The 14643-nt window shown below is 42.7% G+C and overlaps 1 long non-coding RNA gene across 5 annotated transcripts in view; it reads left to right on the forward strand.

Annotated features, from left to right (window-relative positions):
* The window catches only part of LOC148213692 (uncharacterized), a 111661-nt gene extending 97288 nt beyond the window's left edge, over window positions 1-14373 (forward strand). For all 5 annotated transcript variants that reach the window (XR_015794020.1, XR_015794018.1, XR_015794019.1 and 2 more), the window contains one exon: window positions 12317-14373. This is a non-coding gene — a long non-coding RNA (uncharacterized LOC148213692). The remainder of the gene's footprint in view (window positions 1-12316) is intronic.
* The last annotated feature ends 270 nt before the right edge of the window (window positions 14374-14643 follow it).

Raw genomic sequence — 14643 nt, forward strand, 5'->3', positions numbered from 1 at the left:
AAGGAAGGAAGGAAGGAAGGAAGGAAGGAAGGAAGGAAGGAAGGAAGGAAGGAAGGAAGGAAGGAAGGAAACCATATAGTAAAGAAAGAGAAAATAAATATATAAAGAAGTTACTTCCAACCTTTACCACAAATATAAACAATTTTTATAACTCTTCATCCCCTCTTAGTTTATAACCAATGATCTCTTCATCCCATATCCCATCTCTTATCTATAGACAAATCCATAAAGCATCATCTTTTCAGTTTTAGTGTCAGCAGAAAGTCCATTAATGGTTACCGGAAATAACAACATCTTATTTTAATGTTGATCAAATAAACCAATGTTATATTCCTTTCTTTTACTTCTAACAGTCTTAATCTTTAGTCCATTCAAATAATGTCATAGAATTTGATTTCTTTTCATTTCTTCTTTGTCCCTTCTCACAAGATTCTTCAAACCTTTAACAAGCCTCTTTTATAAATCCAATATTTAAAAAAATATATATCCAGGTCACTCTCTTGGTTATTTATTTGTATTTCCCTTTTGGTTTTTGAAACATCAACTGGTTTCTTTTGTATGTCCAGTGAGACGACGTTTTCCATATCATTCTCATAGCCTGTCATTTGTAGATCCACTTTTGTGTCTTGTTAAATAAAACTTGTTCCTCATCCACCATTTCTTCCATAACATCTTTCTGACAAAGTCTATCCATAAAAGCAAACATTGCTATTGACACTGTTGATATTAACTTCTGATTCCATTTTTCAAAAGTGTCCTTCAGTATTTTCAATGTTAAAATGTTTTATAAATCCCACTTAATTAGCTTTAATCAGGGTTGTGTATTTCTCCTTCTTTAACTAAAATTTTTAGTTCCTTCTAGTGTCCAATTTTTAAAATTACTTATCTTTATTGTGTCTTGCAAAAGTCCAAGCAAATTATTTCCCACAGGAAGGGTTCTTTGTAATTAATTCCAAAACCTTATTCCAAATTTATTTGAACTCTTAATCAGTTTATAACTTTCTAAGATCAAGGCCTTGTTTATCTTTGTGCCATTTATTTCAATTTTTTAAAAATTGCTAAATGAATTTTCTTTCATTAAGGATTGAAGGCAGACTCACCTAGTGCTTTCAGATTTGTCAGTCTGAAGGTCTCTAATAGCTTAAAAGAAGTTAATTTCTGAACATGATTACAAAAGTAAGTTTGCAAACTTTGTGTCCTTTCAAAGGTGCTGATCACGGTTACGAGCAAGACAGCTATTCCTATCGTCTCCCAGTGCTCAGAACCCACCAGGGATCACTATCTTGCAGTCTCCTTCCAACAACTGTTCAAAGCACATGTGGGAGATCTCCCATCTTTTCCTTGTTTAGAGAGGTTCCAAATAACTGGTCTACTCACCAGTTCTTCATTCTTTGCTGAAGTTGTTGGCTCTGCTTTTTGCAGAGGTGACTTCAGTCTGCCATTTCTTCCCCCAGAAGTCCCAAAGCATTTTTTTCTCCACTGAATCCTATGGCTCTTTTGGCAATATTTTGTGCCATGGATTGACTTGCTAGGAGTGTGTTGCTAGAAATACAACAATAAATAAAAATAATAACAATAACAACATCATTTATTAAGAGTCAAAGATCTAAGGAAATAAAATCATGGCAATATATTAAATCGACTGTTCTGTTTGGATCCTTGTGAGGACCTCAAACTGAGCCAAATATTCTCACCCATTTTTCTGGAGGAATGGTGATTTTCCTTTTCTATACAGGTAGTCCTCGACTTACAATTGCAATTGGGACTGGAATTTCCATCACTAAGCAATGTGGTTGTAAAGCAAGATGCATCGCTTAGTGATGGCAATCCCAGCACTCCCTATTGCTGTTGTTAAGCAAATTCCACTGGGTGTTAGCTGAGGACCCACCCCAAGCCAAGTCATTCTGGGCTTGTTCCCTCATAGCTTTGAGCTTCAATAAGGTAAGGGATTACTTCCAACTCCCCCCACCCACCTATCTCCCCCCACATCTCTGCCCTTTTGGCCATTCTGCACCCTGCTTTGTGGGATAGCAAGCTGCCCCAGAACTTCATGGCTCTGGGGCTGCTTGCCACGTTGTGGCTTAGGGGCTTCTCAGATCTCCTTCCCTCATTCATACCAGTACCCTCCTTCCCCCTTCACTTGCATGCACCAGTGCCCTCCTTCCCCCATGATCACTCACATGCACACACTGTGCCATCCTTTCCCTTCAATCACTTGCATGCACCAGCACCCTCCTTCCCTTCTTCGTTTGCTCCTATGCACCAATTCCCTCTTTCCCCTTCCCTCACTCACATGCAGATACTGTACCCTCCTTCCCTCCTTTGCTTGCTCAAGGACTCTCCAGGGGCAGTTCCGGCACTGAAGGGGTGCTCTAGGGGTGCTTCTGGACACTGAAGGACTCTCCAGGGATGCTTCTGATGCACGCTCTGCATCTCATGTTGGAAGCTGCTGGCTGTTCATGAGGCTTCTTCCTTCCTCCTGTAAAGCATTCCTCTTGCAAAGCCCCAGAGCTGCAGCTCAGCGTGAAGGGGGTGCAATGCATGCCAGTAAGCAAAGGGGAAGGAGAGTGCTGGTGCATGCGAATGAGGGAAAGAGGGTGTGGTGCGTGCGAGTGAGCAAAGGGGGAAGGAGGGTGTGGTGCATGTGAGCAAGCAAAGATAGGATCGAGTGGGTGGGGGAGACTTGCAACAATCCCTGCCAGCTTTCCCATTGACTTTGCTTGTGGGAAGATGGCAGGAAAGGTTGCAAATGGCAATCATGTGATCCGGGATGCTTGGCAACCAGTCATAAGTGTGAAGGGGTTCCCAAGCTCCCAGATCGTGATCATGTGACTGTGCGGGTGCTGCAAAGGATATAACTTTGGGAACTCATCATAAGTCCATTTTTTCAGCACCATTGTAACTTTGAACGGTCACTGAATGAATGATCATAACTTGAGGACTACCTATATTCCTGAAGAAGAAAAGCCAAATTGCAGAATTTTCTCTGAGCACTGTCCACTACTACTTTTTTTTTTTTAAGTAGCTCTATAATGATTCTCAACTTCAAATTGTGAAGGATATTTCATTCAATGTATTTATGTAATATATTTGTACAATACTTTTCATTTTGTGAGAAAGATATAGGAAAAGGCATTCCTCTAAAGAAATTCAGTGAAATGATTTCTCTAATATGTTATATTCCAACTTGGCTAGAAAGTTTGGAGGAGCCAATAGTACAGAAATCTACATTTATAATGAGAGATAGTAGTTTAAGGCATCGGGCTGGATACCAGGAGATCTAGTTCTAGTCTCGCTTTAGGCATGAAACTACCTGGGTGACTTTGAGCCAGTCACTCTCTCTCTCAACCCTAAGAAGCAGGCAACAGCAAACCACTTCCAAAAATGTTGCCAAGAAAACTGTGTGGACTCATCCAGGCAGTTGCCAGGAGTCAAGACTGAGTTGAAGACACACACAGACACACCTCTGGTCTTTTTCACATAGTCTAATAATCCACAGAATAAGGGAGGAGGCATTTGCAATGACAGCCATACCTCTCCATTCCAGACTGGGAACTAGATTTTGGGTATTGCTCAAAGCGAGTGTTATACTAGGAGGCTATGACTTTAGGAGAAGTGTTCTGCTGAGGCCAGATTGCTCAGGACCCCTGGTCTGGTCTGGTCTGGTCTGGTCTGTCCAGTCTTCTTGTTGTTGTTTTTTTAAATTTTGCCAGAAGAAAACAACCTCAGCTCATAAGAAAGCAGAGCCAAAAGTGAGGTTAAAAAGCCATGGAATAGAATGGAGACATCCCCAGAAACTCAATGTACTGAAAAAGCCATCCCAAAGAATATAAGACCTCAGGATATTAGCATATGCAGTGGAGGAAGGCAATTGAATTTCTTTAATTGCCTTTTGAACTTGCACTTTGCTGATAAATCAGCATGACCAAGGTGGATAATTATTCCAAGCTGGTTATACATAGCACAAGGACTTTGAACAAGTGGGAAATAAAATGACTGCTTTTGCAGTAGCTGACAATTATATTTTGTGGATATGAGCCCTCATTCAGAGGATGATGGTGATAAATGTTGTTTCATCTGTTAATGAAAAGTTTGCTTGATTTTTGACTGGAAAGCTGTTAGAGTACAACCACAAAGACCTTGCACGTCTTTTTGGTATTCTGTAACCTCAGTGGTTCCCTGTATTTGGGGATAAAGAAAGGTGGAGGAATAAAGGCCATTTTATGGGGGCAGCAATAGATGCAATTGCTCTTGGTCCCACAAATCAGGAGGACCCAATGAAAGCATATTTCAACATTTCAAATCACCCAGTGGCCCAATACTTTTCATTCAAAACTGATCAGCAAAACCAATCAATTAAACTACAATCCCATAAATATTAGGCTTGTGAAAATCAGCTCTGTTTCGATTCAAATTGGAAACTGAAGATTTAAAGAAGACTTCATTTGATTTGATTTAAGATTATACATTTGATAGCAATCTGATTCAGTTCAATCAAGATTAAATATTCAGTTCAGAAGAAGCTCTGTCCATAATCTATAATGGGGAAGTTTCAAAGTACCGGAAGCTGTCTGTTTTTTGGCAAAATTAGATGAAAGTAACATGGATGGGGATGAAACCATTATGGGATATTTACCCTACCAAGTTTCAGTGGAAACATTCAAAGTTTCACCACTACTTCTTCTTAGGGCAGAAGGAGCAGGACTGAGCAAAGGAAAACACAACAAACCTCCTCCACGACATTTGGAATAAAGAATTGGAATCTCCCATGTTGATAAATAATAGTTAATTTGTGATATAAAGATGAATTCAAGAAAAAGTTCTTTTGCCTGCTCATTGGAAACCACAAGGAATGTTTAGAAAAGTGTGACTGTCAGTATCATTAGGTTGAAAGTATAAAATGAAGGAGGAGACTTGAGCTTGTCCCACTCCTGTCCTGTTTTGGTTTAATATCTGTAACTTTATTAATATGATTTTGGAGAAGATGATACAATGTAGTAGGTGACAACTGCCCTCATTCAGAGATAACAACCTATTCACAGCTCCAACCCCAATAATACCTATTTGGGAAAAGCCCTTTTGTTAGGTTTCTGTGCTTGCCCATTAAATTTGCTTTGACTTCAGGTTTAAGCCTGTCCCAGACCAAAAGGCAGGCACTCTGAGATCAATGGCTTGTGTGTGAGCAGGGAGGCAGTTTCGAATGGTCCCTTGAGATAATTCAGTTCTCACAGTTTCCAAAACCAAGATTTTAAAGGCTGTTTAGATGAAGGAGTAGAACAAGTTTGTGGGGCTGCTAAATGAGAGCAAAGATATTATGTTTCTTATATCTTTAAACAAAGAGATAAGGTAAGCCATGATCTCTATCTCAGTGGGCTACCAAATTTGTCTGAGCTGCAAAAATCCGTACAATTGCTAGATGGCAAGAAAGAGATATTTCTTTGATACCATCTAGTGGTCTGGATTTCTGCACCCAAGATATGGTAGCCCTAATTCTTAGAAGGAAAACAATAACAACAATAATAATAATTTATTAAACTTGCACGCCACCTGACTCACAATGTCTCTGGACAGCTCACAAAATTCAACCGAAGAAATTACAATAAAATCAGTAAAAGATCAAGATAAAAGATGGCAAACACAATGAAATGAAGGGTCTCACTTTCTTTCGCCAAAGGCCTGGGTGAATAGCCATGTCTTCACAGCTCTTCTGAACAACAGTAGAGCAGGGCCCATCCATGGCCTCTATTCTAGTTCTAAACATTATTGATTTTGTTTAACAGCAACAATACACATTTGGAACCAATCCACTCTAGGCATTCACTTAGTACCAAGAATTTTATAGCCTGTCCAAGGCAAATCAAGGAATTTCTTTCTCTTCTACTTCTATCTTTAACTTTTAAAAAGATTGTTGGACCTCTTTTTGCAAACTCAACCAAAGAGAACATTAATTTGACAAGTACTAAATTAATTTTCCCACCTGCTCATTCCCAGAAGGAGTGACCTTTGTGAACCAAGACTCCCTCACTCAGTTCATGAATTTGAGTTCAGAGATTGTTTGATGAAGTCTGAGTTAAATTGTGTGACAAAGATTTCATAACAGTTTGTACCTGAAACTATGTACCTTGCAAACTTCTGTGAACAGGTGAAAAGCAAGACAAACTGACATACTCATCTTCACAAAAACAGTGCAGCATGCAAGAGAATAATGGGGTCACTCATTCTTCCTGAAGATCCATCTTATGGTATCAAAACAGTAGGAAGATGCCTTTAAAAGCACAACTGCTGGGACTTCAGGGAAAGCAATGATGGTCTGAAGAAGGCTCTGCAGAGAGTTGAACCAACAACTGTGACAGAAAGAGGAGCCAAAGAATGGATTGGCTCCTCGGAACTCCTTTCTGGATCAAGGAGAGGACTAGGATTACCCACAAGTTTGCTCCATGCAGAGGCTTCCCACAAAGAGATCATAAAATAATGGTCTCTGGCAGGTTTTAGAGCTTAGGGAGCTGGGTGGAAATCATCTTGCCTAAGCCGTGGTTTGTCACTTTCAAAAGGACACTGGGTTCACCCACTTCCTCTCTTAGTCACCTTGGGAAATTGCTTGTCATTGACTTTTTGGATGTTAAGGACCTTCAGAAGGGCAAGTTTCACTACACGGGGGAGTTTCCCTCTATCCTTGATGAAAGAAGTTCATGAAAGGGACATATAAATAATAAATCAGAAGAGTGACTTGGATAGCTTTCTTATCTTGGATTTACAAAAGAGATGTGTTAAACTAATGAAGGAGTTTCTGAGAGAAGACAAAGAGAAAATGATAAGAAATCAACTTGTGGAACATTATTTGAAGGGATTACTTTTTAAAAGTAAATGGAAGGAATATGAAGTTGATTTATTTGATCAGGGTTAAAATATACATATTGTGGTTTCTGGTAGCTCTTAATGGAACTTTTTTTGACCAGGACTGAATGACAAGGCTTTAAAGATTTGTTTATGGATAACAGATAAGATATTAGGAGAGATTTGTTTTGCTTTATTTAGAGAAAGTGATAAGTTGGAATATAAAATGGATTTATTTGATTAAGGTTAAAATATATATGTTATTATTTCTGGTTTCTAGCTAATAATGGACTTTTGCTGATTAGGACTGATGAGTTTTTACAATTTGCTTACTGATAAGAGATATGGGAAGATTTTTTTTTATTGAAATATTAGAGAAGGTGTTAAGTTACTGGAGTTGTTTGTACTTGTCTGGAGGGAGGGGGAGTCATTTCTTTATGCATGTATGTATGTATGTATGTATGTATGTATGTATCCTTATTTTCTTTTCATTTTTCTTATTTTTTTCTCTGCATTTTTATATTTTTCTTAGTTTGTATTAGTTTTTTATCTTTGCATTTGTAAGCTTTATTCTATAGCTATATCCATATCCATATCTATATCTATATCTATCTATCTTACAATTGCTGAACCAACTCATGATCAATGGGATGGGATGGGATGGGATGGGATGGGATGGGATGGGATGGGATGGGATGGGATGGGATGGGATATCACAACACTGCCTGCCCTGCTAAACACTCTCTTGCTTGGAATTCTGATTAGTGGTCAGTCATGTTCCTCTCCTGGGTAGCCATGGCTAAGTCATACCAGATGCAACTTTGAACTGAGAACAAAATGATTTATGTGTCCCCTTCTTCTGCCAGGATGTCTCTCTTTCACTCCATTTCTCCTATCTCCCTTTCCTCGTTAGAAAGCTTCTCTCTCTCTCTCTCTCTCTCTCTCTCTCTCTCTCTCCCTCCCTCCCTCCCTCCCTCCCTCCACCCACCACAGTATTAGTGGTGCCTACTAACACAGGAGGAGCTGTCATTCTGCTACTCCCACCTGATAAAATGAGGAGAGAACAGGGAGTGGTAGACTAACTTGATGGTTTCAAACTTAGTCTACCGCTCATCTCTGTTTTTCTATTCCCTGCATGCCTAATACAATAAAAAATGTCTGAGCTATATGAGTGCTTGTCTGTATTCTATGCACAGTAGTCTAAGTTGAACACAAACTCAGACCCCCACCCCACCTCCACTCAAGACTCATGCTTATACTCATGCCCAAGATAGATAGGCAATAAGTAGGCAAACAACAGAGGAATGTGTTTTTGGCTTTTTAAAAATGAGTGAATGAAAGGAAATCAGTAGGGGAACCAAAAGAACTAAGCAGTAGGAAAAAACAGACACAAATGGGATTTCAATAATATGGATTTGGAGGAAGATAGAATTACACACAAGAACAGTGAATTCCCTGATTTGCTGCTCCTTTCCTAAGGAGTACCTCCCTAACTGGACTCAGATTTGTGTAGTCAGAAAGACAAAAATGCTGTTGGCAGCAAAGAGCTTATTCTTATAGTGAAACCGGTATCCTTATGCCCAAGAGAAGACAACTCTAGTTGGCTGGCAAAGGACTCCAGTCTAGGAACAAACTGGTGTACTTTTGGAGACTCTTTCATGATCCCCTGGGCTCAGGAAATTCTGGTAGGAACTGGGAACAAAATGATATTAAACTGACCCAAGATTTATCTTTTCAAGCAGCATTAGGACTACAAGGCTGGACAAAAATATCTTAAGCCTTTCCCCCTTTACATTGCTGATCTTAAAGATTCAGCAGCTGCCTTACAAATGCCACCGGCCCATCTGTGGAATCTTTTTGGTAAGCAAAAGAAAGAACTTGGAAATCCTTTCAGGCTACCAATCTCTTTAATCATACTTCTGTTCATGCCTGGGAGAAAGGCCATGAGGCAACCCAAAACTTTAGACCACTGTTTCTCCCTCCATCCTTCTCCTGACTCTTTTCCTTAGGGCCTGCCATGCCCCTCTCTCTGAAGATGGGCTTGTTTGTATTAACTATCCTTCAGCTTCAATTCCCCTATAAGAGTAATATTCCTGAACATAAAAGCAAAGAAAAGAAAGTGATTGGGATACACTGCTACTGTCCTTTGTTTTGCTGTGGATTCTCCCCACTGTGAGAGAGTGCGAAGGGGCTAAGGAAGTGACTTACCTGCCCGTCCTAAGCAAAGGGGGATTAGCTGGAATTTCTAGATAAGGAGGTAGAGAGATTAGGGAGATAGGGAGATGAGTGTGTACCAAAGTCATTGTGCTGGGGGGGGGGGGCTCCAGAACAATGAGTGGATAATTAGATCACTAGACACAGGCAGCGTAGGCTTGACATGTCATGTGAGTGAGGGTGTTGTGTATTCAAAAAGACTTGGAAGGAAGAATGTGAGCCAAGCCCGTTAAGGGGGAGGACAGAGAGAGTATAAAAGGAATTGATGAATGTGGATTGGGGTTCTACCTTGCCGGGTGGAACCCGCCTTTGCAAATGCGTCAATAAACCTTCTGCCTGCTTATTGCAACTGAACCTTGTCAGCGTGTTTTCTGACAAATTTGGCGAGCCAGCCAGGAGCCCCTCCTCGTTGCCGGCGGGACTTTGCGGTATCGGCCCGTGCTCGTGCGGCTGCCTTCCGTTTGGGAAGAAGAGGGCGGGGTGCCATCGCTTGATCTTCTCGGCATTGGGGACGAGGGCTTCAACCAAGACGCTGAGCTTGCAGAAGGAAGAAGTGGCTGGTTGGCGAGGATCAGCTGGGCGAGCCCGTGGAGGTGAGTGGTCCTGCGCTGTAGTAACGAGGGGAACTTTGACGTTGGACGTCGGAAGGAGTTAGGCGCAGAGGTCTAACTGGGTGGGATACGGTGCTGGTGGTAATATGGGCAAGGGACAGTCCAAAAGGAATGTGGGAGAGCGAGTCAAGGCTCTATCCTGTCCGCGGATTCCTCCGGACTCTCCATTGGGGCAGTTGCTGCAGCAGTGGGGAACGAGTTGGTTATCCCCCTATACTCATGAGTTGAAGAAGGAACACATGCTGCGTTTCTGTGTGAAAGATTGGCCACATAACCCTCTGGTAGACCCAGAATATCCATATTTCTGGAATCCGGAAGGGGAGGTAGATCCTTATTGGATTACCAAAGAGAAGGAGTTTTTGGAGCAGCATGGGTTAGCTCCACAGATTCCGTATATTAATGTTTGGTATCATGTAAGATGGGAAGGACCCGTGCCCCCCCTGGAGGGGAGACCAGTGAGACAATATGTGCAAAATGTAAAAGAAGATACCATTGCTTTGTTAAACTGGCTGGCAGAAGAAGGGTTAAAGGTGTCAAAGGAAAAGCTTCAGTTTGTGCAATCAGAGGTGAAGTATTTGGGACACGTGCTGAGTCAAGGGAGAAAGGCAATTGATCCAGAAAGAATAAGTGGAATCTTAACCCTTGCACCTCCAAGAACAAAGACGGAGGTGCGGAAGTTTTTGGGATTGGTGGGATATTGTAGGTTGTGGATAGATGGATACATGGAGAAGGTAAAGTTCTTGTATGATAAGTTGCCTTTGGAGAAGGGTGAACCCGTGGAGTGGGACAGCGAGGATCCGAGGAAATGGGAGGAATTGAGAAATAGTTTAATAACTGCGCCGGTGTTGGCTCTGCCTAATCTGAAGTTGCCCTTCCACTTGTATGTGACTGTGGCGGATGGGGTGGCAACAGGGGTATTGGCCCAAAAGAGAGCTGGGAAATACCAACCGGTGGCATTTTTGAGTAAGATATTAGAAGCAGTAGTGAGAGGATGACTGAGAGCAAGAAATTGACGTTTGGGGGTCCGATAGTCATTAGCAGCCCTCATCAGATTTTGAGCATACTCAGCCAGCAGGCAGCTACTTGGATGACAGAGGGATGAATGTTAAAATATGAGACCATATTGAGGGTGCAAACTGATGTGATTATTGGGGTAGATCGTAATCTTAATCCAGCAGAATTTCTGGTAGGAGAGAGGAAGGAATGGGATCGGGAATGTTCACATGACTGTAGCACCATTTTAGAACTACAAACCAAGGTGCGTCTGGATCTGAATGAACTCCCATTGGAAGAAGGGGAACAATGGTTTTTGGATGGATCAAGTCGAGTGGAAGAGGGAGAACGATTGTCTGGCTTTGCTATTGTAACCACTGAAGGGGAAGTGATTGAGAGTGGAGCTTTGCCTAGAGATTGGTCAGCCCAGACTTGTGAATTGTACGCTTTAATTTAAAGAGGGGGTTGGAGTTAGGCAAGGGGCTCGCTGTGACTTTATTTCTGGACTCCCAATATGCTTGGGTGGTGGTGCACTCCTTTGGGAAGATTTGGAAGGAACGGGGATTGTTGACCTCAGGAGGAAAAGAGGTTAAAACTCACAAGCTGGTGTTAGAGGTGTTGGAAGCTCTCCTTGGACCGGCGAAGATTGTGGTGGTACATGTAAAAGGACATCAAAAAGGGGACAGTTTGGAAGCCCGAGGCAATCGGTGGGCAGATGTGAAAGCCAAACAGGCAGCAAAAGGGCAGCCCCTGACTGTTTATTTGTCAATTCCAATGATAGAGGATCCACCCCCGTGGGTTCCAGGAGAGTTAGAGCGAATACTGCTGGAACGAGAAGGGTGTGTACAAAATGAGGAAGGAATTTGGGAGACTCAAGAAGGAGTGAGAGTGATTGCCAGGGCTGCTATGCGGGGAATCTTGGAAAAATTACATGAGGGATCTCATTGGGGAGTGCAAGCTTTGGTAGACATAGTCAAGACTTTGTATTGGAGCCTGGGGATGTGGACTGAAGCTCAGGCTGTGTGCTGGAAGTGTCTAATTTGTCAAAAGACCAACAAACGGGCAATGAGAAAAAAAGCCTGGGGGGGGCGCCCATTGGCAGTCTGGCCGTTTCAAAGAATGCAGGCAGATTTCACTGAAGTTCTGATGGTGGGAGGTTGGAAGTATTTGCTGGTATTGAAAGACCATTTGACCGGATGGGTGGAGGCGATACCATGTTGGCGACCAACTACCCAGGTGGTCAGTAAAATAATTTTGGAACAAATAGTTCCCAGATATGGGATTATGGAAACTTTGAATTCCGACAGAGGGACGCACTTCACCCATAAGGTTTTACAGGAAGTGATGAAAACTTTGGGGGTGAAATGGGAGCTACACACCCCCTGGCACCCAGAGTCAAGTGGAAAAGTGGAGAGAGCAAATGGGGAATTGAAGAAGCACTTGACTAAGCTGGGAATGGAGACGGGGTTACCCTGGACTAAGAACCTACCCGTAGCACTTCTGAGGATGCGAACGTGTCCAAGGAAAGATGTGGGAGTGTCTCCTTTTGAAATGCTAATGGGGCGACCTTATGTAGCCACTCTGGGGATGCCAATCCCGGAACTTAAAGATGCCTTCTTGAGAAAGTATTTGCTGTCACTGTCCCAATCTCTTATGTCTTTAAGGAAACAAGGACTGTTGGCGCAGAGACCTCCCTTGGGAGAGGAGCAACACCCCCATAAACCAGGTGATTGGGTCTTAATCAAGAGTTGGAAGGAGGACAAACTGAAACCTAACTGGACTGGCCCATATCAGGTGCTGCTAACCACTGAGTCTGCTGTGCGAACCCGAGAGGGTGGATGGACCCACTATCATCGAGTGAAACGAGCTCCAGAGCCAGAGTGGACGTGTACGCAACATCCAGGGAACCTGAAGCTGACCCTGCGAAAGACTGGAAAGGACTCATAGTTAAACATGCTTTGCTTTTGTGTATGGGTGGGGGAGTAGGTTTGCTGGTATTAGGGTAATTGCTGTTGTGGGTAATTCACCGGTGCTTGAAGACTCAAGATGAAGAACCTGGTAATAATCATTCTGATAATTGCACCCCTGACGTGGTCATATCTAGCTTGGAAACAAAATGAATGGATCAAGATGATTGAGGGCCATAGCAGGCAGCTGAATTTGAGTGACTGCTGGATTTGTGGTAAGATAGCGCCCACTAATAAAGGGGTTCCTTGGGAAGCATGGCCGGTGAATGAAACTGAGTGGACCCTAGTGGAACCTAAAAACACCATCCAACTATATTATGAAAATCAAAATAATACTGTTACCCTGGTAGGGACCCGAGAGGTAGCCTCAGCAGTCTTGTGCCTGAAAGGGAATAAGACGAATGAGATGGCCAGTTTGAATATGGGAGAGTATCCCAAGTGCAATCTGACTTGGCAGGTGGATCCTACAGGGGAAGGTACTTGGGAAGAGTGGCAATGCAGAAAGAAATTTGGAACATATAATAACACCTTGAGAGAAAGCCCGATGTGTAAGACCCTGGGCGTTATGGCAACTATTCAATACCAAGGGGTGGAGGCAAAAGGGAAGGTGAATCAGGGATATGTTTATCTGCCACAAGGGCTTTGGTTCCTCTGTGGGGACCGAGCATATAAAGGATTACCACCTAAGTGGCATGGAACTTGCACCATTGGTAGAGTTGCTCCTGCCCTTAGGATTCTGCAGAATGTCCCATTGCAAGCCCGGGCCCGAAACAGGTGAGAAGCCTCAGGGTTGACGGCCTCCACTGGAACAGCTATTGGAAGGAGCATAATCCCTGCCATAGGGGTTTTTCTTAATTATAAAGACATACATACCTTACGTAATTGGACAGAATACATGTTCAATTTGTCTATAAAGAACATGAAGGATTTGAATCAGGAAGTTGGAGAAATGAGACATGTGGTCTTACAGAACCGACAAGTGTTAGACCAGATGTTGGCCGCTACAGGGGGAGTTTGTGCCCTGCTGCGTGAGTATTGTTGTGTGTACATTTCAGATCAGCAGGTAAATATTACACACACGATTAAAGCAATGGAAAGAGGAATCCAAGAACATCATGAGATGGGGACTGAAGTTGGACTAGATGACTGGTCATGGTTGACTAGTTGGCTTCCTGGGTGGGGCTGGATACGAGGACTATGTATACTGGCCATAGCATTTGTAGGAATTTTAATTTTGATTTGTTGTGTAATACATTTAAGCCCTGTGTTTGGAGAGTATTGTAAAGGTTGGGTTCGAAGGGACCCTCTGGAAATGCGACTCTTGCGTGACTTTGAGGCACATCAAGGAAGAAGAGAAAAAGGGGGGATTGTGAGAGAGTGCAAAGGGGCTAAGGAAGTGACTTACCTGCCCGTCCTAAGCAAAGGGGGATTAACTGGAATTTCTAGATAAGGAGGTAGAGATATTAGGGAGATAGGGAGATGAGTGTGTACCAAAGTCATTGTGCTGGGGGGGGGGGGCGCCAGAACAATGAGTGGATAGTTAGATCACTAGACACAGGCAGCGTAGGCTTGACATGTCATGTGAGTGAGGGTGTTGTTTATTCAAAAAGATTTGGAAGGAAGAATGTGAGCCAAGCCCGTTAAGGGGGAGGACAGAGAGGGTATAAAAGGAATTGATGAATGTGGATTGGGGTTCTACCTTGCCAGGTGGAACCCGCCTTTGCAAATGCGTCAATAAACCTTCTGCCTGCTTATTGCAACTGAACCTTGTCAGCGTGTTTTCTGACACCACCATCACTGACCCACTTTTAGGATAATTTCTTATATCAGCAATACCATTTTATTCACCCCTTCCCAGAAATCCTTGTTCCCCTTTCTCTTCAAGAATGGAATTACTCTTCTCTTTCCCCAGCTACACTATGCCTACTTAAACTGTCCTCCTTTAGGATAGTCTCTGTGTATAAGAGAGAGTGAGGTGAGTATAAGTTGTACATTTGTAAACCTCCTGCCTTGTAAGAGGCTGC

This window comes from Python bivittatus, unplaced genomic scaffold, assembly GCF_059951505.1.
Source record: "Python bivittatus isolate LINGU-HERP-01145 unplaced genomic scaffold, Pbiv_v1 ctg000840_np1212, whole genome shotgun sequence".
NCBI lineage: Eukaryota > Metazoa > Chordata > Lepidosauria > Squamata > Pythonidae > Python > Python bivittatus.